This window comes from Vespa mandarinia, chromosome 1 (assembly GCF_050613455.1).
Source record: "Vespa mandarinia isolate Hongniang chromosome 1, ASM5061345v1, whole genome shotgun sequence".
Taxonomy (NCBI): domain Eukaryota; kingdom Metazoa; phylum Arthropoda; class Insecta; order Hymenoptera; family Vespidae; genus Vespa; species Vespa mandarinia.
The window spans coordinates 15,125,001-15,151,366 of record NC_140810.1 but is presented as its reverse complement, the minus strand read 5'-3'; the positions used below and the strand labels follow the sequence as shown (position 1 = coordinate 15,151,366).

The 26,366-nt window shown below is 35.1% G+C and overlaps 1 protein-coding gene across 4 annotated transcripts in view; it reads right to left on the bottom strand.

The window, feature by feature from the left end:
• Positions 1-26,366, bottom strand: part of LOC118443674 (E3 ubiquitin-protein ligase RNF220) — a 160,529-nt gene that overhangs the window by 5,648 nt on the left and 128,515 nt on the right. The gene's annotated exons all lie outside the window — the stretch shown is intronic.

The following is a 26,366-nucleotide window of genomic DNA, read 5'->3' as shown; positions in this document are numbered from 1 at the left end:
TACTTACATACACGTACATAAGTTTTATCCAAAAAGTAAACAAAGAATTCTGAAGACGCTTGCTTGTTTTTACAACTCGACCTTCGGCTACAACGTAGAGAGCGAAAGAGAGAGAGAGAGAGAGATAAAGACAGAAAGAGAGAAATAGAGAGAGAGAGAGAGAGAGAGAGAAAGAGAGAGAGACTAACTCTCGGTCGTTCAGTCGACGGATAACATTCGGCGTGAGTCAAGCTTGTCTTCGTGAAGAAGACGAGACACCATAAGAAGAAAGGAAGGAAGAGAAGAAAGGATGGGAAGAAAGGATGAGAGAACCTTTTGTCGAAATAAACGATTGGCTTGCGTAAGCATACTTTTCATTGTTTCGACCATAACATGATAACACGAGCGATACGATACACTTTTTAATTTTTATTTATAAATTTATATATTTGAAGAAGGTTAAAGACTAGACATTTCAATTTTTATCATATCGTCACAGTCGACGTTTATTTAGATCACGTCAGTATGGTATTCGTTCAATATTATTTCCGTCCTTCCTCTTCCTCATCCTCTTCTTCATTATACCATCTTTATTTTCTTTTCGATAAATCATACGCCATTTATATACCCACAATCATATGTTATTTTATCTATAAGTTAATTTAATACATTATTAATATATATATATCAATAAGTTTTATTTATAGGTTATATATATATATATATATGTAGATATATACAAATTATTTGAAATAAGTTTATATATTAGAGATAAATATTTTCCAATTTTGATCTTATCAAGAGTCGACGTTTATTAGTATTATGTCAGTATGGTATTTGTTAAAGTATTACCATCCTTGTTTCTTTCTCGTCCACCTCAAATATTTCCTATCTCTTTTTTCTACGCTAACTTTCTCATCAGTCCATCTTTTTTCCCACCCCCCTCTCTTTTTCTTTCTCCACCAGCATCACCACCACCTCCTCTTCCTCCTCCTCCACCTCCTCTTACTTTTTCTTCTTTTTCTTCGTCCATCCGCCCTCTTTTCTTCTCCTTTTCTTTTCATTCTCTTTGTCCTTTAAACTCGCTCACCAGCATATCCTTTCCTTTCCTTCGTTTCCCCATTCAATTAGATACACCGGGCAAATTTATGTACGTGCCTTCGTACTCGATATTCCTTTCTTCTTTCCTTTATTGAACGAGACACCCTCTCCATTTTAGTATCATCCCCCCCACACGCCCTCCCACTGTTGCAGTCGTATGGAGTTCGATGGGAAATAATCATGAGAGGAGTATTCCGTACTTTTAGAAAACGATCTTCTCTCGATTAGATTCTTTTCTCCCTCTCTCTCTCTCTCTCTCTCTCTCTCTCTCTCTCTCTCTCTCTCTATCTTTCTTTTTTCCTTTATGCTTTCATTACTTTATTTATTCTCATACACGCGTTTACTTATTTTCTTTATTGCGTAATACATCTTGTAGCTATTTATATATTATATATATATATATATATATATATATATATATATATATATTATATTATATTAATAATATTAATAAAATACATACAGATAATATAGATAATTATATATAATATATACAATATATATATATATATATATATATATATATATATATAATATTACGTATTTATTTGTATTTCATTTCTCAATAATATCATCCCCACTTATATTATTTCAATCATTATAATCTTCATTATGTTCGAATATTAGAATAAACAAATCTTGTTTATCGATCCAAAGAAGGAGGAAAATACATTTTAAATATGCGACGTTATGTACTTAAGAAGAAAATAAGCTCGTCCATTATCACAAGAGATATCCTACAACGGTTACCATCTAGTGAACGAAGATACGACTTCTTCTTTTTCTTCTTCTTCTTCTTCTTTTCCTTTTTCTTTTTTTTTTCGAGGGTCGACATAATTAACGGAAGAGGAGGAGGGTCATCTTCTTTTAAGGGGTTGAAAATAAGGAGTGAAAAGTAGGAGGGAGTATAGTAGCAGGTGGCTAAGCCGCAGCCATAGTTCCTTATTTCTTTTATTTATTTTTTCTTCTTTTCTTTTTATATTCCTTCCTCTCTCTCTCTCTCCCTCTCTTTTTCTTTTTTCTTCATCTTCCCCTACTTCTTCTTCTTTTTCTTTCTTCCTCCCTCGTCCTCTATCTTTCTCTTGCCTTTTTATTTCTTTTCTTCACCTGCCGAAGAAGAACCTTCCCCCACTTAAACTTCCTCTTTTCTTTTCCTCCTCTTATCTCAAGGTGCCGTGAACATAACCACGCTATCATTTACATTTAGCTCTGTTGAAAGATAGATAGATAGAGTTAGAGAAAAAGACAGACAGACAGACAGAGACAGAGACACAGACAGAGACAGAGAGAGAGAGAGAGAGAGAGAGAGAGAGAGAGAGAGAGAGAGAGAGAGAGAGAGAGAGAGAGAGAGAGACGAAGAGGACAACGTGTTGGCGTTAGCGAGCAGAGAGATAGAGCGGTCGACGCGTATCTTTAATTAAAAAGAGGGCCGTCGGGACGCCTACCAACCATCTCCGGAACGAACGAAATAAAAACGGCGAAAACTCGTTGAGCTACTATCTCGATATTAAAAGAGACAACCTTGTCCTTTCATGGTTGGTACGTGGGCGCGAACTTGCTCTTTTCTTCTTTTCTCAGGAAAAAGAAAAGACAAAAAAACAAGAAAATGTGTTTTTCTATTATAAGCATATTACGAATGTATCATATTTATTTATTTATTTATTTTTTTTATTTCTTTTCGGTATCTACATAAATAATCATAGTTATTAATGAAAAGAGAGAGAGAGAGAGAGAGAGAGAGAGAGAGAGAGAGAGAGAGAGAGAGAGAGAGAGAGAGAGAGAGAGAGAGAGACAGAAAAGAAATAACATTATTTTTACGTCGTTATTTTTTAATATAAAAATTGTAAATTGGTAATGTTTAAATCGACCGTGAAATAAAAAAGGGATGTTTTTCTATATGCATATTACGAGTATATTCTATTTATTTTTCTTTTTTTATTTTCAATATCTTTTTAAATAATCATGATTATTAATAAAATGTACACATATATATATATATATATATATATAAATTTTTTTATTTCGTAATATCGTAGTGTAAAAATTGTAAATAAGTAATGTTTAAATCGATGGAAAAATTCGAAGAAAAGATTTTTTTGTTTACACGTATATTACGAATATATTCATAATATGTTTCATAAAATAATCATATATTAATAATAAAAGAAAATATATATATATATTTTTTTTTTCGTGACGTTATAGAATAAAAATTGTAAATAAATAAATAAGTAACGTTTACATTCTACGAAGATATAATAAAGGACTATTATTTTATACACACATTACACGAGTAATATTCCATACATTGTTTTATTTTTCTCGTATCATCATGAATAATCGTAATTAATAATAATAATAATAATAATAATAATAATAATAAGAAGAAGAAGAAGAAGAAGAAGAAAAAAATATTTCAATTTTCCGATTTTATTGTGACAAAATGTGTGAGCGATATTTAAATTGACGTAAAATATTTTATTAACGATTAATAAAATAGAAGTCGACAAGTTTAAAAAGGATGGCGAGTTTTTCGTCAAATTTGTTTCCGACCGACGGAAGTCCTTCTGAAAGTGATTAAACGTCACTTTACCAGCAGGTTTCCGGTCACGCTTTGCAAAAAAAATGATAGAGGGGAGATAAGACGACTGCAAGGATGATGGCTTCATCGAGGACGTAAGTACATATGACTTGTCCGAGAGATAAAGAGTTTTACTCTTATCGATTTATCATTAATAATACTTGTTAAGCTGTTAAAGGAGAATCGTATTATGTCGTTCTATATATGATTGAATTAAAAATGATTAGAAATCTTTACCATTAAGAAAATATATATTTAGATAATTATAATTCACGCATAACGAATTTTCATTGAGCATTATTAAATGTGTAATAATTGTTATATCGATTTTATTAGAGTTTTTCTTTTTAAAAACGAACAAATATTTAACTATTAAACAAATTTTTTTTTTACGTTTATATGTTTAGAATTTTTCTATTAATTTTATTAGATCTTTGTCTTTTTTTTTGTTTTTTTTTTTTTTTCTTTCTTTCTTTCTTTCTTTTTATAAAACGTAAACGTAGATGAGCATTGTGTCAAAATTTTGCGACAAGTTATGCGTTTCAAAAAAAAATTTTACGTTTCATTCGAGAGAAGGATTTACAAAGTTCATAGTAATTTTATTAGATATTTTTTTCTTCTTCCTTTTTCTTTATTTTTTAATCTTTTAATTTTTTTTTTTTTTTTTTTTTTTTTTTCAATAAAACAAAAACGGATAAGAATATTATCAAATTTTGCATCAGACTTTGGCGTTCTATTTACAGGAAGCTTTCCAGATATATAAATATGAATGTATATAAGTACATATATATATATATATATATATACAAAGAAGAAAGTAGAAGGGGGTGGAGTTTTAACGGTTACACCGAAAGTCGTCGTCGCTTCGTAGAATGGCGAACGAGAGACATTTGGCTGCAATTCGAGCTCCGCCTTTCCGGGTTTATGGCCTCGATTTGGATTCCTGGCGCATCGGCCGCCATGTGAATGCCTCTTTGATTTAATAGAGAACATCAACGCGAACTCGAAGGGCGAGAGAAGGGAGAAGAGAGAGAAAGAGAGAGAGAGAGAGAGAGAGAGAGAGAGAGAGAGAGAGAGACAAAGAAAAAGAGAGAGAGAGAGAGAGACTTGGCTGGTTGGGGTCGCAGGAAAGGGGTGAATCCTGATTTCTAACTCGGATGGGATGCTCGAATGAAAAGAGAAAATTTTATCGTCCGAATCATATGAAAATTCACTACTATCCTCCTTTATTTTATTTCATTTTATTTTTTCTTTCTTTTATTTTAATTTTATTTTCATCCTTTCGAATAAAAGAAAATTGTATATTAAGTACTTGTGCATTATATATTTCTTTTTTCTTTCTCTCTCTCTCTCTCTCTCTCTCTCTCTCTCTCTCTCTCTCTCTCTCTCTCTCTATTTTCTTTTTCCCCCACATTTCTCGACTCTCCACAGAAAATTAACTCTTATCTCTTCATGTATATTCATTCGACTTGTTTAGATATATATCTAACTTCCTTTGTTGTATATAAAATATAAATGAGTGAAAATTATCGCGTCGGTTAGCTCGTAAAATATAAAAGATATATCAACATACATACACGTATACGTATATCGTTAACATTGACTTTTTCTTTTTTTTTCTTTTTTTTTTTTTTTTTTCTAATAAAGCCTTATTTAAAACATCGTAATACGGTATATAATATTTTTCTTCTCTTTTTTTTTTCCCCGATTTCATTCGTTCGATACCGTCGTACTTGTATTATTAATTCTACACGAAAAGAAAAAAAGGAAACGAAAAGATAAAAGAAGGAAAAAATAAAAGAAAAAGAGAACAAATTCTACATGGAAAAAAGAAGAAGGAAAGAAAGAAAAAAAGAAAAACTGGGGAAGAGAAACTTGAAAAAGAAAAGAAAAAGAAAAAAAAAAAAAAAGAAAAAACTTAGCGAAGAGTCACTTTTCACGCAACGAAGAAAATATATCGAAAAGACGAAGTTTTTAGTACGATGACATTTAAGAATATATATATATATATATCTATTTACATATGTAGATATTTAGATCCATCAAATAATATAATTAATGAATTTATCGTTCAATTTATTTACTATTTAAAATGACATTAATCATTTATCCGTAAAGACGTATGTAAGAGATTTGATAACTCCGCTAACTAATATGTCTTTTTGGAATCGACACTCAACCGATATCTACGATGAAAGACCATAATCCGGATGGAGCAATTAGTAGAGGCGGCATAATTAGTACGTATCGATGCTGGAAGTACGGTGGTTAGGAACGTATGATGCTCCTAACGGAGGCACCCTACCCACGTATAATCCGGTTTTAATTAAATAAGTGCCTTCCACACCACGAGCGGTTGGTCCATGGCTCCCTGGAGGACCTTCCACCCTTCCGTATTCACTCTCTCTCTGTCTCTCTCTCTCTCTCTCTCTCTCTCTCTCTCTGTCTTTCATTCATATTACCAATGCCTTTCGGGTATGTTGAAACAAGCGAGGAAAGAGTTAGACGTCGTCGAATTTCCGCTTGTACGCGAATGCTCGTTGAGGGTGTCTTGAAATGGTATGTGCACAGAGAAAGACGGAAATACAGAGAGAGAGAGAGAGAGAGAAAGAAAGAAAGAAAGAAAGAAAGAGAAAGAGAAAGAGAGAGAGAGAGAGAGAAGGGTGAAAGGAGAAGGGAGTGATGGCACAGGGCCACCACCAACGGACGTCGAGGCATTTAACCACAACTGTTGTCGTCTCGATGGTGTGGGTTATGGGCTGCTTCGTAGAGTTACCACGAACACCATCCCTCTCTCTCTCTCTCTCTCTCTCTCTCTCTTTTTCTCCATTCGCACCAAAAATCTCTCTCTCTCTCTTTTCTTTTAGTTGAGATTTACACGAAAGTTACTTATCATCTCTCTCTCTCTCTCTCCCTCTCTCTCTCTCTCTCTCTCTCTCACTCTTTTTTCTTTTTTCTTTTCTTTTCTTTTATTTTATTTCATTTCATTTTTTTCTCCCCCTTTCTTTTTCTCTATTTTATTCAATACACTATCATCCCCCTTTCGCGAAAGTATTATACCATACCCATTTCGAGATTTTCAGACTCATGAAAATTTCAAACGTTTCACTTGCAGATCGTAACAATTCCGACATCCGTCGGAACGTATGTACGGATCGTAACACGAGTCCTCGATTAGGTATTAGATTAGATCGATTGGCAATGATTATTTCCAGTGAATTTTCCGTTGTTGACGGACTCGGGAAAGTGTCGACGGCGAGTTATGCATCCGCCCCTCCTCCTCGCCCTTCGTCGAGAATATTTAACGTTGTCGGTATCGTTCGTTCCCTTGAGAAATAATTCACAGGTTGCATTCGTTCGTCCTGTCAAACGATTTCGTCGTCGTCGTCGTCGTTGTTGTTGTTAATTGTCGTTGTCGTTGTCGTCGGTAGTCAGAGAAAAAGACAAATTTTTTCTATTTCCATGACGTCGACATGGAGATAAGATATATTCTCTTCCGTATCGTCGATTTCATCTAGAGAGATTCGAAAAGGAGTAAAAAAGAAAACAAAAAAAAAAAAAAAAAAAGAAAAAAAGAAGAGGAAGAAGAAGAAAAAAGATAGAAAAGGATCGCGAATAATCGTTAATTAATTTTAATCAGTTATTTATTTATTACTTATATTTAATTATTAATTAATTAATTAATTAATTTATTTATTTATTCATTCATTTATTTATATTCCCAATGATATCTCGTAAAAATTTTCCAGTTGGCATGCGCCAACTCATATGTTGAAAGCAACGAAAGCAATTTTCTTTCGTATTTTATTCGTCGGTTGTGACTAAAGGGAAAGAGGAGAAAAAGGAGGAGGAGGAGGAGGAGGAGGAGGAGGGGGAGGATGAGGAGGATGATGACGAGAAGGTGGAGTCATTTCAAAGATCGGTACACATCTTCACAGTTTTACGTTCGACGTGATCACGGGTCGTCGTTCCCTAGGGTAGCTACTTCCGATGTAAATCCCGGCGTTTAGTGCTAATTAAATAGCCCTTAACCTCTTTGGCCCTCGCGATCCTCGCATTATCGCGATTACTTCTCCTCTTTCTCCTTTCATGACTACTCCTCGGCATTCGAAATCATCCACTTGACGAGACAACCTTTACGATATTTAGTTGGAACTTGTTGCACCTAACTATAAGACTTCTCGAAGATTTGGCCTAACGAGAGAATGCTCATTTTTCTTTTTTATCACGATCCTCGTTCCTTATCTCTCTTTTTCTCTCTCTCTCTCTCTCTCTCTCTCTCTCTCTCTCTCTCTCTCTCTCTTTCTTTTTCTCTGATTCTTTTCTCTCTCTCTCTCTCTCTCTCTCTCTCTCTCTCTCTCTCTTTCTCTCTTTCTCTATCTCTTTTTCGTTCAACTGTCATTCAAGAATTCGCTAAAGTATGGCGAACGATCTTCCTTCTCTTGAATCTTAATTTCCATCTTTTGATCTTCGAAAGATTTTATAATAAACGTACTGGAACTATAAAATACCAAGAGAGCTGTAAAATGATGATAAAATCTTATTCCTTGGACTCGGTATTTTAACCAGTTTCTTTCCGTGGCACAAACAATATTGGCTTAACTAACCGGTGATTACGATGTATCTCTCTCTCTCTCTCTCTCTCTCTCTCTCTCTCTCTATCTCTCTATCTCTCTATCTCTCTTTCTCTTTCCCTCTTCTCCTTCTCTTTCGTACGAATCTTCCAGTTCACGTGCGAGTCCCTGCATCATCTCGATATCTCTCTGGCAGTCTCTGTTAGTCGTATCGACTTGGATTTACGATAATCGGATCTTAACGGTCTCGCCTTGTCACGACCGGCAGGTAGATAGACTTAATCGTGGTGCGTTTAAGTAAGTACGCGTTGAGAGATCTTTGGGATGGTTCGGATGAACGGCGATTATCAAGCTCGGCGAATGATCCATCCTGACATATTTAGGGACTGGTTCCTTCGTTCGGATCAATGAGAAAAATGAAAGAGAAAGAGAGATAAAGAGAGAGAGAGAGAGAGAGAGAGAGAGAGAGAGAGAGAGAGAAAATATTACAACTGCCTCAAGTAAGGCTTGCAAACTATATTGCTTCTGCCGAGCAAACTCATTAACTCCGAACGAACATTTGTATCCTTTTACTTGAAAACGATCGAGATACTTATGTGATCGAGACAATAAATAAAATAATATATGAGACCATATGCAATCGAATTTTTATGATCTCACTGTAGGTAAGTATTCGCCAATTTTCTCATTATTTATTTGTTTATTTATTTATACGTCTGTTTGATTATTTGGACTTGTATAGTGTCATATTTTTTTTTTTCCTTTTTATCTTTCATTTCTTTTTTATATATCTATAAGTTAGTATTGATTCTTTTTTTTCCTTCTTCTTTTTTTTTTTTTTTTTTTTTTTTTTTTAAGAAAAGACATCGTTGTAACTTAAGCAGCTCGATGTTGTATATCTGCATATCGTATAATTGACGTCATTTATATATATGTATATATATTTTTTTTCTTTTCTTTTTAAACCTAAACATTCGTTATACTTTCTCTTAGGATAACTTTCTCGCTCTGATATTTACTCTCTATCGAGGAACATTTATCGTTAATGTCGAATGGAGGATTATAGCTGTGTTCTCCTCCCCTCCCCCGCCCCATCACCACCACCCCCATTTCTAAATCGACCGTAACGATCGTTTTATTAATAATTTCAGCCACGATAACGAGACGTAACGAAGCGTTCTTAACAATTGGAAACTACGCGTTGAGAGTTGGAATACGACTACGATCGATCCAATTATTATAACGTCAGGTTATTATTACTTAATTTATATCCATCTATATTTATTTGATTATTTTAATGCTAATTATTTTATTTACATAGTACTGCTGAATGTTATCCCCAATATCGTAATAATAACGTTTAGATTATTACAAGCTCATATCTATCTATATCTTACACTTCATTATTTTTATACTAATCATTTTATTTTACCTATGTACATATATTATCAACGAGCGTTCGTTTATTCGTTCATTATTTATATGTAACAAAACAAGAAAAAAAAAAAAAGAAAAAAAAGAAAAGATTTAGATATTTTACTTTATCGAGTTTTTTTTCTTCTTCTTCTTCTTTTTTTTTTTTTATTAAACCTTACTTCATAAATTTTATTCTCTAAATAAATTAATAATTATACAATTATTTTATATTTATTGTCGAAATATTTTTATAGACCATAAGTAAACTATTCATCTCTCTTTCTCTCACTCTATCTATCTATCTATCTATCTATCTATCTATCTATCTATCTATCTATCTCTCTCTCTCTTTCTCGCGAATTTTTATCAAATACGATGCTCGCTTTACGATGCTAGCGTTATATTACCTCCTTTAGAGGAGTCTGAACTAATTTTCGTAGGGTGGAGAGAAGGAAGACAGCTGAAGAAGCTTTTCCTACCTAAATAGATGTAGAGGAAGACGATAGAGAGACAGAGAGAGAGAGAGAGAGAGGGAGAGAGAGAAAGAGAGAGAGAGACGGTTGTTTGCGGGTTGGATATTCTAGAGCGTAAGTTCGGCAGTTAAGGATATAAGGGTGAGGGGTGAGAGGAGGGTGTGCCCGAATCTACATACGAGGTTCGGTAAGTGCGGATTCTGTGAAAGGGACCTAAAGACAAGAGCCCTTTCATGCATACCAGAGTATCTTCACTTCTCTCTCTCTCTCTCTCTCTCTTTCTCTCGATCTCTCTCACTCTCTTTCTCTCACTATGATCTTATCTCGTAGAATATCAGCTCATTTTCCTTGGCGTACATTTTGATCTATCGAAATTCGTAATTCCATTGTAAAAAATATCCGGTTTAAAAACGGGATTGAAAAAAAATTTATCAACTAAGGACACATGAAGATTTTAATAGTAGATATACTTTTTATTATTATCTTATTTCCTTCTTCCTTATTCCTTTTTGTATTCATTTAAGAGGAAGAAACGTTCTGCAAATGCAGCGTTCACACCCTAGATAGTATCGTACCGGAAAATCTCGTCTCCGTCTACCATCTACAAATTTCTTGTCTCGCACGAGCTGTGAATCCCTTTTTTTTTACGCGAAGAGAACAGAAAGAAAGAAAGAGAGAGAGAGAGAGAGAGAGAGAGAGAGAGAGAGAGAGATAGAGAGATAGAGAGAGAGAACGAAAGAAAGAGAGAAAGAGAGAGAGTAGATGGAGGGTTGAAACACGACGGGAGACATCTTTCTGTATGAACATGAGAAAAAAAGAGTGAAAGAGAGAGAGAGAGAGAGAGAGAGAAAGAGATAGCTCGTCTAATTCGCTTTTACAACCTCGAGACTCCCTATGTTCTTTCTTCTCAGTTAGGCTGACGAATAAAAAAAAAAAAAAAAAGAAAGAACGACGGGAAGTGTCACCTGGGTACGCCAATCTAGAGAAGAACGATGTACGACAAGAAGACATGCAGTAGTATCTTTAATAATTCAACGAAAACTCAAGAATATGTGTCGAATAGTTCATCCTCTAGCGCCAATTTTCTTCCTCTTTTTTTCTTTTTTTCTTTTTTTTTTTTTTTTCGTTTTTCCTTATTTTTCTTTACTTTCGAATTCTTACTCTCCCTCCCACCTCCTACCCCCTCCCCCTCCCCGTCCCTTTTCTCTCTCTCTCTCTCTTTCTTTAAATTTTTATGTCGAACAAAGAAAAACCTTAAAGGGCGGTGAGAAGAAGATATGAGAGAAGAGCAGAGGAGAGGAGAGGAAATGAGAGGAGAGAAGATATTTGGTGCAGATAAAAAGTAAATTGTTCAATTCAAAGAAATCGTATAGAAAAGAATATTGCATGATAGAATTTACAATTCTCGATGAAGCATATACATAAAAAAAAAAAAAAAAAAAAAAAAAAAAAAGAAAAAAAAGAAAAAAAAAACAAAGAACAAAAGAAAAGAGAAACGAACGAACGTAAAATCTTTCAGAAAATTTTCTTCTTCTTTCACGGACAATATTGTTTTTCTTCCTCGTGCGTGATCTCACGAGGAATCTCACGAGAATCATCATAGAATATCTACAAAGTCTAAACGATTTTGCGCAACCCTCATGGATACGGGAAACGTAGGTAGGAGGTACCTAAGCTTAATATCAAAGAGGTTTCGAGGGATACGACCACGGAATCTGAGAGTTTGTGCGTTGATGCGTGTACGACGGGAGAGAGAGAGAGAGAGAGAGATAAAGAGAGAGAGAGAGAGAGAGAGAGAGAGAAACATAGTTTTAGGAAAAAGCAAGACGATGGTAATCTTTCCTTTGGCCGATGTGCAAAATCACGCGTCACCGCTCTTACTCTCCGTTTTCTACGTTCATATAGACATTCCTTTCGTCTTTCTGTCTTGTTTCCTCTCATCACTCTCTCTCTCTCTCTCTCTCTCTCTCTCTCTCTCTCTCTCTGTCTGATTGTCTTTGTGTACATCACTATATCTTTCTCTTACATATACACATGGATACGTGTATATGTGTAATGTACGTGTTACATGCGTAGCACGTATAAATGTCTGTGAGTAGCGTGGACTTCGTGTAGTATCGTTTAGGAGAGAGGACACGAACTCGTGAAACTGTACTATTCTTTTCTGGACCCTTCTACTTTCGTAACCCAAGCTGATTCGATCTTCGAGATTGCGTATCGCGTCGAAATGAATTTATCGCTTGAGAATTTGCGTAAATCCCGCTTTAACGTAAGAGAAGGGAAGGGAAAATGAGTTTACGTGACGGACTGCCTCGTCGATCCGTTTCTAACTTTTTCTCTTTTTTTGTCCTCTTTTAAGAACAACGAGAGGAGAGGAGATAGCCCTACCTTGTTTCTTCTCTTTTACTCTCTTTCTTCTTTTTTCTCTTTTCTTCTTTTTTTTTTTGTATTTTCTTTTTTCTGTTCCTTTTTCTTACCTTATTTGTATTAAATTCGATAAATTAAAAAAGGGTTAAATCGTAAAAAAAAAAAAAAGAAAAATTCGATAGGTACGATTTAATACGTATTGTTTTCTTTTTTCAAATTTCTTTTTCTCGACTGAATATTTTGAATTAACGATTAACGATCATTGTAAATTTTATAATCAGTATGACGTAATTATAATTCGAAGAGACAATTAAGTCATATTGACAATGAAATATTTTTTTAATGTAATTAAACAACGTACTTAAGACACGTAGTTTTGGGAGATACGAACGCAAAAAAAAAACAAAAGAAAAGAAAAGAAAAGAAAAGAAATAAAGGAAGCAAAGAATAGAAGAAAAAGCAAAAGAAGAGGAAAAAGTATTCAATTTAAGAGTGAAAAAATTAATTTCAAGATGATATTTATCTTGATACCAATAACGAGACCCACGGATATTTAGAAAGAGAAATAATGGGGGAGACGAGTCAATTCGGGTTGGAAATCAATTTGAATGATGAACATAGGTCGTAGATCAAAAGAGGCGAATTGAAAAAAGCAAATTCCACAAATGGTAGGAAGTAAAAGAGGATATATATATATATATATATAGAGTGAGAGAGAGAGAAAGAGAGAGAGAGAGAGATGGAAAAAGAAGAGAAAGGTAAAAAATCAGTTCGGCGAAGTGGCCCAGGGTCCTGTTGTGTAAATGAGGGATCGTAAAGAAAGCTTCACAGTATCGGCTACACACCTCGGACACCTACCGAAGCATGCTCGGTGCTCGGACCCCCTGCCGTACGGCTTCCCTTAAATCACGGCTGTTTGTAATTAAGTGAATGAATGGCCTGTATCAGAGTTAATATTTGCGACATGACGTATGACGGTGCCACGGAGACAAATCCCTTATATATCATCGTACCGCTTTATATAAGTGCCCCTCTTCCCACTCGAAAACCTTCTTCGAGTTGGCGTCACCATTCTCTTTGCTTCTTGATACCTACACGCACTCTTCTTCCTTCTCTCTCTCTCTCTCTCTCTCTCTCTCTCTCTCTCTGTCTCTCTCTCTCTGTCTCTGTCTCTCTTTCTTTCTCGTTTGTTCAAAATTTCATATAAACCGTGTATGAAAGTTTTCGTTCGTAATCAAAGATCATTCATATTTTTAATCATTGACATTATAGCTTAATCTTCTTTTTTATTTGTATTTTTTTTTTTTTTAAGAGAACACAACTCTTGCGCATTACTTCTATTATTAATTATTATCTTGTTAATTTTTTTTAGGATCATCGATATAACGATAAGAAGAATAAGAGAAAGAGATAGAGAAGGAAAAGATAGATTGGGATCGGTATCGTTTCGATATTAAATCAAATGTTAGTGTTCTCTTTCTTTCGTTCTTTATTTTTCTTTCTCTTTTTCATTTCTCTCTGAAGAAGAAGAAGAAGAAGAAGAAGAAGAAGAAGAAGAAGAAGAAGAAAAAGAAGAAGAAAAAGGAGAAGAAGGAAAAGAGGAACCGCTCGCGTCGTTTTTTCGACCTGAGGTGGTTACATCGCCATGAGAAGGAAGATTACAAAGCGGTCCTGCACGAGCGCCGAATTGAAATTGATAGCCACTACGGTTTCGCTACCACGCGCAGACGGGGAACACTGAAAACGGGGTGTCGAAAAGAGAGCAAACACGAAGAGGGAGAAAAGAAAAGAAGGAAGAGCAGAGAACGAGAGAGAGAGAGAGAGAGAGAGAGAGAGAGAGAGAGGAAGAGAGAGAGAGAGAGAAAAGAAAAGAAGAGATTAAGAAACTCGAGAACAGAGGAGAACGCGAATGAATGTAGTTTTAGAAAAAGAGAAAGAGAGACAGACAGACAGATAGATAGATAAACAAAAAGACGACTCTCTCTCTCTCTCTCTCTCTCTCTCTCTCAAAAATAAATAAAAAAACATATATATGTGTATGTGTGTGTATGTATGTGTTTGTATGAAATAAAAAAAAAATATATATATATATGTGTATAATAATAATAATTAATATTATATAAATATAAACAAATATGTATACATGTGTGTGTGTGTGTGTGTGTGTAACGTAATACGATATTATGTAGGAGTAAAAGTGAAAAGAGACGATTACGGGCGATACATGGAAGAACATGGAAGAAGTTGGGCAAGTAGTAAAACGTAAAATAAGGGGAGCGAAATGTCAAATTTCTTTCGATCGGCTCTCTCTCTCTCTCTCTCTCTCTCTCTTTCCTTATTATTTTTATTTCAAAATATAAAAATAGAGAAGAAGGAACAGAGCTCCCGGGCGTCGAGGCGCGTCTTCGGCAGTAAAGGACGCAGCACGACGCATCCTCCTTCTTCGAGAAGGATATACATATCTCGAGCAATGTTCGGCTCGAAGGCTTGGCTCGAAGTCTTCTCGACACTCTTTCTCTCTCTCTCTCTCTCTCTCTCTCTCTCTCTCTCTCTCTCTCTCTCTCTTTCTTTTCTCTCTCCGTTACAACGACTTATGTTACAGCCCTGAACAAGTCTTTGTACATGCTTTTCTCCCTCTCCCTTTCTCTCCTTCTCCCTCTCTCTCTCTCTCTCTCTCTCTTATTTTGAATGCTATGAGCCAAGAAAAAGAGGAAGAGAGAGAGAGAGAGAGTTTCGCCAACGTGCCAATATTCATAAACACGTCCGGCAGCCGGCAATATCTTACTCAGTGGCTTCTATATAAGTACGAAAGAGGATGGTGCTTGCTAGTTTCGCGTGTGCGTACACCAGAGAGAGAGATAGAGGGAAAGAGAGAAAGAGAGAAAGAGAGAGAGAGAGAGAGAGAGAGAAGTGGCTCGTTTGTTTGCTCTCGGTGCGGACGGCGCATCGAATTCGGATTACACGCACGCCGCCTCCTCCTCGAACTCTACGTCGTCGAACGTTTTATGAGATCCTCCGGTGTACCGGATGAAGACGCCCGCGTATATGCCGGGAAATAATTTAACAGCTGGCTCCGAGTCTCGCACTATCTTTCTTTCTTTCTTTCTTTCTTTCTTTCTTTCTTTCTTTCTTTCTTTCTTTCTTTCTTTCTTTCTTACTCGTTTGCTTTCCTTCTTCCTTCGTTTCGTATGTATCTACGGACGTTTTGTATGGGGATAATTTGTCAGGCGGGCGCGTTTACGACGACGACGACGACGACGACGACGACGACGACGACGACGACGAGGATGAGGATGAGGATGAGGACGACGAGGACGAGCAATAAGAGATTCGGTCGACTTTCTGTCGGCTCAAAGATATTTTGTACCGAAAACGAGAAAGAGTGACAGAGATAGATATAGAAAGTGACTGCGAAACATTCAATGGCCAATCCTCTCTACAGGAATCTTAAACTTTTGATATTATTTTTCTTTATATATTCCTTTCCTTTTTCTTCTTCTTCTTCTTCTTCTTCTTCTTCTACTTCTACTTCTTCTTCTTTTTCTTCTTCCTTTATTTATCCTTTTCTTTTTTATTCATAACTATTGTCAGATCTTTATAAATTTTAAGAATGATATTAAAAAAATATTATATTGATAGTTTGTTGAAATATTCAAACAAATTTCTAATGTATTTACGTAGATTGCAACTTTAAATCTTTATAAATGTTAAGAAGGATATCTAACGTAGTAAGGATATCTATATAAAAAATAAATTGTCGCGTTTAACGATATGCAATTGTTATATTTCGATTTCATCATTACTTCATTACTTTTGAATCCGAACATCGTCTTAGATCAAAAATAATTATCATCGATTATTAACGATTAATTCATTAACTAAATCTTAACTTTGGTATTATTTCAATTATAACCATCTGTTTATATTATATTATATATTAATTAATCGACATTAATGACATGATACGATATAAATTTGTTACCATATATTTCCTTGTTATTTTTCTCTTTTTTCGTTTTACAACAAAATTAGAACGAATGAATATGAATAAAAAATTATTTTACATATCAAGTATGACGATTCGAAAACGTATATAATAATAATTCTTCAATATTTCTTTTTTGTTTCCTTCTTTTTTTCTTTTTTTTTTTTTTTTTTTCTTTCAAAAGATCCACGTTAGATATCGAAAGGTTGGTATCATCGTAAATTTAATTCCATGGAAAGAAACGTTTGCGTGGGCGAATTCTCCGAGTATCGTACTTGTGTAAACGACGAGTACTATAGTATCACCAATAGAATATAGCCGATAAGAAGAAATAACGATCGGTAATGAGACAACCGGATAAGCGAAAGTAGCCATGTAACTACTACAAGGAAAGATTTCTATAAAGATATTTGGCTAACAGTGATTACAATTCTCTCGTACGAGATATTTACAGAAAATCCGACGGTATAAAATTATAACGTCATAATGTTATCGTAAGTAATGTTGAAAATGGAAAATTTTTCTTCTTCTTCTTCTTCTTCTTTTTATCTTTTCTTTTGCTTTCATTTTCTTTTTCTTTTTTTTTTTTTTTCTTTTTTCCTCTCATTTCATTTAATCGACATTACTCGGGAATCACTTTTATCGCGAAAAAATCAACGTTGTTACATGAGATCGTTTTTATATCTCGAAGTAAAAATACGAAAGCCGATTTATTCATTCGTTAACATTAATATTGTTGCCTTTAATTAAAAATAATAATAATAATAATAATAATAATATTAATAATAATAATAATTTATATATGTAAATATACGCTTTTCAGAAGAACCGTATATGTTCGATGTTATATCATTCGTAATAGAAATGTTTCGGAAATAAGAAATAAAGAGAGACAGAGAGACAGAAAAAGGGAAAGAGAGAGAGAGAGAGAGAGAGAGAGAGAGAAAGAGAGAAAATACGAAGGAACGTAAAGAAGAAAGGTATAGAAGAAAAAGAAGAGGAATTCGGGAATTTACTGACCTAAAAGGAGTCGTAAGTTTGGCAAGGTGAATCTCTCTCTCTACAGTAGCTCCGGAGATATCTTTTTCCACGTTACTCCCTTTGCAACGGGCCACGTTTCGTCTCGCGCTTGCCCGCATAAGGTGACCATCTTGTCGGACAAAGACGATAGAGATAAAGAGGAAGATAACTCGTTGAAGAAGAAGAGTGTGAGAGTAAGAAAGAGAGAGAGAGAGAGAGAGAAAGATACAAGAAGTACAAATCCAGTTCTCTCTTTTCCTCTGTCATTCTTTCTCTCTCTCTCTCTCTCTCTCTCTCTCTCTCTCTCTCTCTCTCCCTCTCTCTCTCTCTCTCTCTCTTACACACATTCACGATGACGTGTGTGTTGCTTTATGAAGTGGAAACTTCCAAGGATTCATTATTGCATCCTATTATGGACCTTTCCTTTTTCTCTTTTTCTTTTTTCTTTTTTCTTTTTTCCTTTTGTTTATTTTTATTTATTTATTTATTTTCCTTTTTCCTTTTTTTTTTTTTTTTTGTTCTTTTTCCTTTTCTGGCCTTTTTCAACTGACACGCATATAATAATGATTTGGTGATGCGGTAGAATTGCAATTGCATATACGTATAGGTATGTACATTGATAATCCGATTTATGTTTGTGATCGTGATTTAAATTTGTAATTTGTGTTCGTGATTTGTAATTGCGATTTAAGTTCCTGATTTGTGATTGTATACGTGACTCCGATGCAATTTGATAATTCGTGATTTTGATTTGTGTTTGATGAATGTTTTTTATCGTAATAGAAATTTATGATTTTCGATCAAAATTTAAATTTTGTGATTTGTAATTGGCGATTTAAGTTTTAGCGATTTCTTATACGCGTTTGTGATTGTAACTTTTTAATTTATCCTTATCAATGAGCGCACACAGATGCACACGCAAACACGCAAATATATACCTATATATAATATATATATATATATATATATATATATATATATGTATTATAAACGTATAAAAAATTTGTGATTTGTATTTGTGTTCATATTATTATACACACATACAAATTATTATTATTACTGTTTTTAATATGACAAAAAGATCTTTATATATATATATATATATATATTTGCGTGCATGCATGTGCGTGTGTGTGTGTGTGCATGTGCGTTTGATCACCATTAAATATGTGTAACGCTAATACGAACGCTAATACGAACTTTAATATTATATAATTGCAATAACGAAGATAAGCGAGTTATGTGTTTACGTATATTTATCTTTTTTCTTTCTTCTTTTTTCTTTCCTTTTCGAAGCAACAATTCGACAACGTTTTTATTAGTTATTTTTATTAATACGTAAAGATATTTTTAAACGAAACTAAGGCAATTACAACAATAACAAGAACAACAACAACAACAACAATAATAATAATAATAATAATAATAATAATAATAATAATAATAATAATAATAATAATAATAATAATGATAATGATAATAATATACTAAAAGCGTTAAACGATGATAAATTTTCAAAAGGGACGAAAAAGATGAAAATAAGAAAGTAAGAAGAAACGAGAGCGTAGGTGCCACGAAAGTACTACGAGCCCTTAACAATACTCGTCGAGGTACTCGTTAAGCAGATAACGATTTAAATTCACGTGGTATATAGTCTTATCTTCTTCCAAACAGCATTCGTTCGCGTATCCTATCGTTTTATCGCTCCCCCCACCATCCCCTTCCGCATCTCTTCTTACTACTCTCACTCTACACCTAACCCTCTCCAATCCTCTCTTCTCGGTTCTCATCCTTCTTTCTCCTTCTCCCTTACATAGAATCCTTTTTCCACTTACTCTGGAAATGGACGATTTAATTATTCGATATTCCGTTGTTGAATGGAAAAGGTCGGTGTTATCTTAGTCCAAGAGTATCTCGTCGTATTTACGTAAACTCGTATTCTCTCTCTCTCTCTCTCTCTCTCACACTTTTTCTAAATATACGTATATATATATATATATATATTTATTTCCATGTCTCCTACTCTCTCCCTCTCTCTCTCTCTCTCTCTCTCTCTCTCTCTCTCTCTTTCTCTTTCTGGCTCTCTCTTTATTATTTTAACTACATAGTATTCTACGGACGATTATCTACTTACTTTCATGAAAAATATTTTTTTTCTTTTTTTTTTTTTACGTTATGGTACGACCGATTGAAACCGGATTAATCGGCTACAAGTCGATATCTCGAACCCACGCGTCTTAGTTATGGTGTCTTCTTCTCGGCGTAAGTAAACTCGACTTCGTAAAGCGATTCCTCGATAGAATTTGCTTTACGGCAGGTTAAAGAAATTATCAGAGAATAAACTTTTTTCGTCATATAGAAATAATATATATATATATATATATATATATATATATATATATATATATATAATCAAGATATATGTATAATAATAAGTATATTAAATGAATAGTTTTTATCGTAATTTAGAAATAACGTCATTTATAATTATGAAATAATATATCTAGATAATTAGATAGTATTTATACTAGTATTTTTACTAGTATTTATTTTAGAATTATACAACAAATGACCCGTTTAAAGTGCGTTCCTTGTGTTTTCTTGTTTCTTTTCTCTTTTTTTTCTTTTTTATTTTTTATTTATTTTTTATTAATTCTTTAGAAGAATAATTGCGAATAATCATTGCGAAACAAATGATTTTATATGTATCTATTCTATTGAAAGATCAATGAAAAAAATGTTGAAATGAAAATAATTACATACGATTACATATTACATTTATTACCTATGATAAAGAGAATACATTTACCTATATAAAAGAAAAACGAGTATATATATATATATATATATATATATATACATATATATATATTAATAATAAAATCCTGATAAATTTACGACAAAAGAAAATAAAATAAAAAAAAAAAGAGAGAGAGAGAGAGAGAGAGAGAGAGAAAGAGAGAAACAAAGAGTACGACGAAAGATAGAAAAGAGAAATATAGTTGGAAGGGTGGGGGGGGAGGGTAGAGAGGGAAGATGAGTAAACCTTAAAGAAAATTTTAATTCATTTGAACGATACGATACGATACGATACGATACGATACTATATGATACGATACGATACGATACGATATTAGCAAAAGCACGCACGATAGAGGAGGCGTAGCGTAAACGTCACGGGCGGCCAGCAACAACAGTTCTTTGATATCGCTGAAGCGTGAGGACGTTTTGACAGACAGACGGACAGACAGACGGACGGACAGACAGACAGACGGACAGACCGTCGGACCGACCGAGCGACCGACGAGGGGTCTGGTTATGATTGTGATATTACAGTTGGTACGTAGGCTTTCGGAATGTAGCCTCCACCCCTTTCACCCTCATCCTCATCCTCTGTCTCTCTCTCTCTCTCTTTCTCTTTCTCTCTCTCTCTCTCTCTCTATCTCTCTCTCTCTTACTCTCTCTCTTGCTCTCTTCTCTTACCGTCTATATGCGCGTTCTACGTGAATGCATGCCTGCCCATCAGGCCGAGCAACGTAGAGCTAATCAAACGGGCCAACCCGCTGTGCGAATATTAATTAAACTCTCCGTTACGCCCGAATGGCACATAGACCATAAGAGAAGAGGAAGAGGAGAAAGAGAAGAGGTGGGAGAGAGAGAGAGAGAGAGAGAGATAGATAGAGCAATTGGTTTACGGTAAGTCGAATCATAATATCTCGCACCTGTAGATGGATCCAAAGAGAGGACGAGAAATCTTACGTTTATCTTTGCGAAGTGCGTATAACCCTAGCTAATCCTATCCAACCTCCTTATCCTTTATCTCGAAAGTGAATTCGGATCGAGTGGAATATCGTCAAAGTAAATATCGTTCAAAATTAAATTGTGAACACGCACACTTATTCACACGCGCGCCTCGTATAAACATCGTACTACTAAATAATTTTTATTCATATATACGAACGCGAATTTTTATTTTTATATATATATATATATATATATATATATATATATATATATGTATATACGATTTTCAAATTGACGAACATTGTTGGACTTTGAAGAATTCAAAGAAATCCGAACCGTACGTTATACTCGTGGAAGAGTGTTTGATATTCGCGTTGAAAGGAAAAAGAAAAAGAGAGAGAGACAGAGAGAGAGAGAGAGAGAGAGAGAGAGAGAGAGAGAGAGAGAGAGAGAGAGTAAGTGGGACCAGCGAAAAGAAGAAGTCCGTGGAACTCTTATATAGATGTCAGATTTCAGACGCAGTAAACTTTATATGGCTTGTTGTAAAGGCGGTTCCTTTGATACCATGGACCCCATAATGCGTCGATACATACGTAAGGTCTTCGTCGTAAATACCACGGAGTTTCCCCACTCCTTTCCTTATCCTTTTCTTCCACCCTTACGTTTTACTTCTTCCCTCTCTCTCTCTCTCTCTCTCTCTCTTTCGTCTTTGTAAATTAGCCGTAGTGTTGCTCCTTTCGAAGAGTCTAAATCGAGAGAGAGAAAAGAGTTCACCTTCTCCTCTCCTTTCCTCACCTCTTTTTCTTATTTTCTCATCTCATCTCATCTCATCTCATCTCATTTCATCTCTTTTCTTCTTTACTCGCGAAGGACTCGTTTAATTATGCCTCTATAAAAGCAATGCAATCGACCATTTTGGGATTTACATTCGGTTTTATATTCTTCATATGTACGAACCGGTTGACGTATAATACGATAGATGATATATCTTTTACACGATTATCTAAAATACAAATATTCTGAGTCTTATATTATTTCTTTAATTAATTAAGTATACGAAATTAGAAGGAGGACACGATCGTTAATTGCACATGATCGAATTTATACGTATCGATTATCACTGTTGTATCTTTATTGTTTTCTTTTTCTTATTTTTTTCTTTTTTTCCTTTTTCTTTCGATAAAAGAATTTCGCGAATCGAATGATCTTCTCAAGATCGAACTTCAAGAACGATTGAGAATACGATCGACGGGATTACCATTCTGTTTCGTTTTGTCGATATTAACTTGAGACATCGTAATCGGAGAAGAATATTTTTTTTTGGACAGGGAGGGGGGACTGGAGAGGGGCCGGAGAGGGGTTGAGAGGAGAGGGTCAACGATTTTGGTGGTAAAGCGTTCATAATCGTCTACATCGAATATCGGCAACAGTAATACCACCTCATTAAAGCGTGCCGGATTTCTTTCTCGATATAATATTCTCCATAAAAACCGCAATACGAATACCACCGTGGTATTCTTAATAACTTTCAAAATATCGCGGTAATATTTGTGTGGTTCCTCAAATACATAAAAATAAACTACTGTCACGATATTTATATACGTTAGATAGAATTAATCTCACAGTTGGACTTATTAGATCGTTTGTTCGTTTCCTTTTTTTTTTTCTTCTTCTTTTTTTTCTTTTTTTTTTTTTTATTCTTTCGTGTTTTTCTTCTTCTCTATTGAAATACACTAATGGAGAAAAAATAAAAATGAAAAATTAAAGAAAAGAAAAATTATCCGAGGAAAATTATCGCGAACTTCGCGAAGTTTTTATAATAACGAATAAATTATTCCTTTTACTTGTTCTTTTCTAACGTAGAATACTCACAGTGTAGATTCCACAGGAAGGCCAAATTGACGTTCTGATACATCCTGGCTTATCGATACGCTCTCTCCCTCTCTCTCTCTCTCTCTAACACGTATCGTGCCGAAGCGTAACGCGCGTATGAAGCTTTAAATGGATCCATCCACCAAGAGAGATAGATAGATAGAGAGAAAGAGAGAGAGAGAGAGAGAGTGAGAGAGAGAAAGAGAGAGAGCGATCAGCAACACGAAGGGATCGAAAGCGTCGTACCGAGTAACTGACTACCGCACCATCGAAATCGAACTAATAGTGCTACGGGGCAGTAGCAGTAGCAGCTATAGCAGTACCAGTAACAGTAGCAATAGCAGTAGCAACAGTAGCAGTGGCAACAGTAGTAGCAGTTACCGTCAGGGTAAGTTGCCTTGGGGTGGTGAGAGAGATAGAGAAGTGGGGGACAGTTAGAGACAGGAGGGGGACAACAGTGAACAGGGTATCTGAAACCTTGACCGAACCTCCTCATACCACCTCTTCTCTTTCGTTCAACATCCAACCAGATTCGAAACTTTCGTCGTATTTTATTCGGACATGTTTATTTTTTATTTAAAAATAAAATAAATATTCACACGGACACGTAGGAAGATATCTTACGGAAGTTTGAAGTCATTATCGAAGGCAATTTGATCGAACAATATTTAATATCTCTTCGATAAATTAAGAGAAGTAAAGTCGATTAATCCACGAATGGACGAGGGAGAGAAAGAGAGAGAGAGAGTAACTGAGTTGGAATAGCAACGAGCACCCTCCGGTTAATTTCGTCGCACGAGATAGAGAGAGAGAGAGAGTGAGTGAGAGTGAGAGTGAGAGAGAGAGAGTGTGTGTGTGTGTGTGTGTGTGAGAGAGAGAGAGAGGAAATATTTTAGCGTAATTGACGTCCGTACGTAATCCGGAAGCTCTCGTGGACATCTGTTTCGACTGTGCGAGCCGTCATTCACAAGCGCATCGCTATAGCCGAGCTAACCACCCCTAATGTCGGTCCCATGAAGCGGCACGACCGGCAGCTCGAGGACCACCGACCGACTGTTCTGACTGACTGGATGACTGACTGACTGACTGACTCCCGTGCTACCCGGCTGCTGAGAGTACAAAAGAGCCGAGCATTGTGCGTGCCTACAGATTAGTGGACTTATATACAAAGTCATTCATAGCGTACAAAGTTCCGAGAGTCCTATTTCTCTCTCATTCACTCTCTCTCTCTCTCTCTCTCTCTCTCTCTCTCTCTCTTTCTCTTTCTATGTATCTATCTATCTAACTCTGTCTATCCCGTTTGCTCTTCTTCATCCTATCATCCTCGTTCACACCTATTTCGTGTTTCAAAACCGGGTGTGCGTCACGTAGCTCATAGGCTATCCCTTACCCATGGAAACCACCCGGTAATCTTGCTAATACAGATGTCAGTGGCGTATACATGCCAAAAAGGCCACCCTTCGCCCTTTCACGTTGCTTTGTATGCTCCTTTAATATTCCCCCCCCCCCACACTACCCCTCCTAACCCCTCCTCAACTCTCATTCCTTTCTCTCTTTCTCTATGAACGCACGTTAAGTGTCATTTCCGTCCATTTGCATAGCTCAACATCTCCCTTTCTCTCTCTCTCTCTCTCTCTCTCTCTCTCTTTCTTTTTTCTTTCTTTCTCGAAGAAAAGAAAGAAGAAGAATTAATAAAAATTCATAGACGTTATCTTTTGTAAAAGAGAAAGAATGATCGTTTGTAGAAATAAAATCGATACTTTTTTCATTTAAATCATTCTCGAGCAAAAGTCCTTTTTTTTCCTCCCTCCCCCTTTTTCTTTTTTTTTCTTTTTTTATTTTTATTTCTTTTCTCTTTTTTTTTTTTTTTTTTTTTTTTTTTTTCTTTAAATAAATTTTTTCTTATCTACATTGAAGCACTCGTGTAAGAAATATATAAAGATACATTTGCAATAGATGGGAAAATAGGAAATATTCTTGTAAATGCTTTTACGAAGATCGTTAGATTGTAGGTAGTAAGTGTTATCGCCAGTTGATGAAGTCAATGAGTTCCGGTCAGCTTCCTAGTTAAATCGAATTCGTCGGGAACGATCGAATACGAGGGTGTCGGTTTATCATCGAGGCGAGTACGTCGATATAACGTGGCGGCCATAGTCCGGCTGCCGGTATATATTTATTTATGTAAAACCGCACGGGTGAAGCCGGATCTATTCGTGGGGGTAGGATACATCCCCGATTTATGGGCTTGTCATTTTCGATTCTGCAAGCTTCGCCGTGTAAATCATACACGTCTGTTCGCGGCTATTCGAAGGAGCAAAGCTAATACGGGCCGTCGATTTATTTCTTTTATACTGAACACATTCAGAGATAGAGAGAGAAAGAGAGAAAGAAAGAGAGAGAGAGAGAGAGAGAGAAAAAGAGAGAGAGAGAGAGACATATATATATATATATATACATATGTTATAGAAAGATAAAAATCTTAAATAAAAACGCGTTGAAAGAGAGAAAATAGGGGTGAAAGGGAGGGAGGGAGGGAGAAAGAGAGAGATACAAGTACGTATGTATTATTTATCGATAGATATCTATTCGTATATACATACGTACGATAAAAAGATAAAAATCTTGAAATATCTGAAATAGATATTTGAAAATGTTGTTTTGCGTGGAAATTTTGTTCTCTCATGGACCACTGATGGATGTTACTGGATTCTTGTAAAGAAAGGACTTCTTTTAGCATTGACAAAGAAGACTTTCCCCATGGCATGAAAAGACCTCTAAGATGGGATTATACAGTCAAAAGTCGCAGTTTGAATTTGTCGGTCCATTGAATCGAATGCGCGGCGCGTCCAAAGGCTTCCGGTTTTCGAACACCTGCCCCTGTTTAACCGAGACCTTTCCTATATATATATCTCTCTCTCTCTTTATATATATATATATCATTGGCGTAGAATCACTTTACTAACCTTGGAATTTCTTTCCAATTTTATCATACATTATTAATTATTAATCTGAAATAAAACTTGTAAGCCTATCCTACAGAATTCGAAATTCGAGATAAAACTTTGTTTTTTAATTAACACACACACACACATACACACATATATATATATATATATATTTATAATTTACAAATTATTAATAAAATGAGATCATAAATAAAATTGTTCTTGTTCTCGTATATCAATGATGTTACTATTTCTCTCTCTCTCTCTCTCTCTCTCTCTCTCTCTCTCTTTCTCTCTCTTTTCAAATTC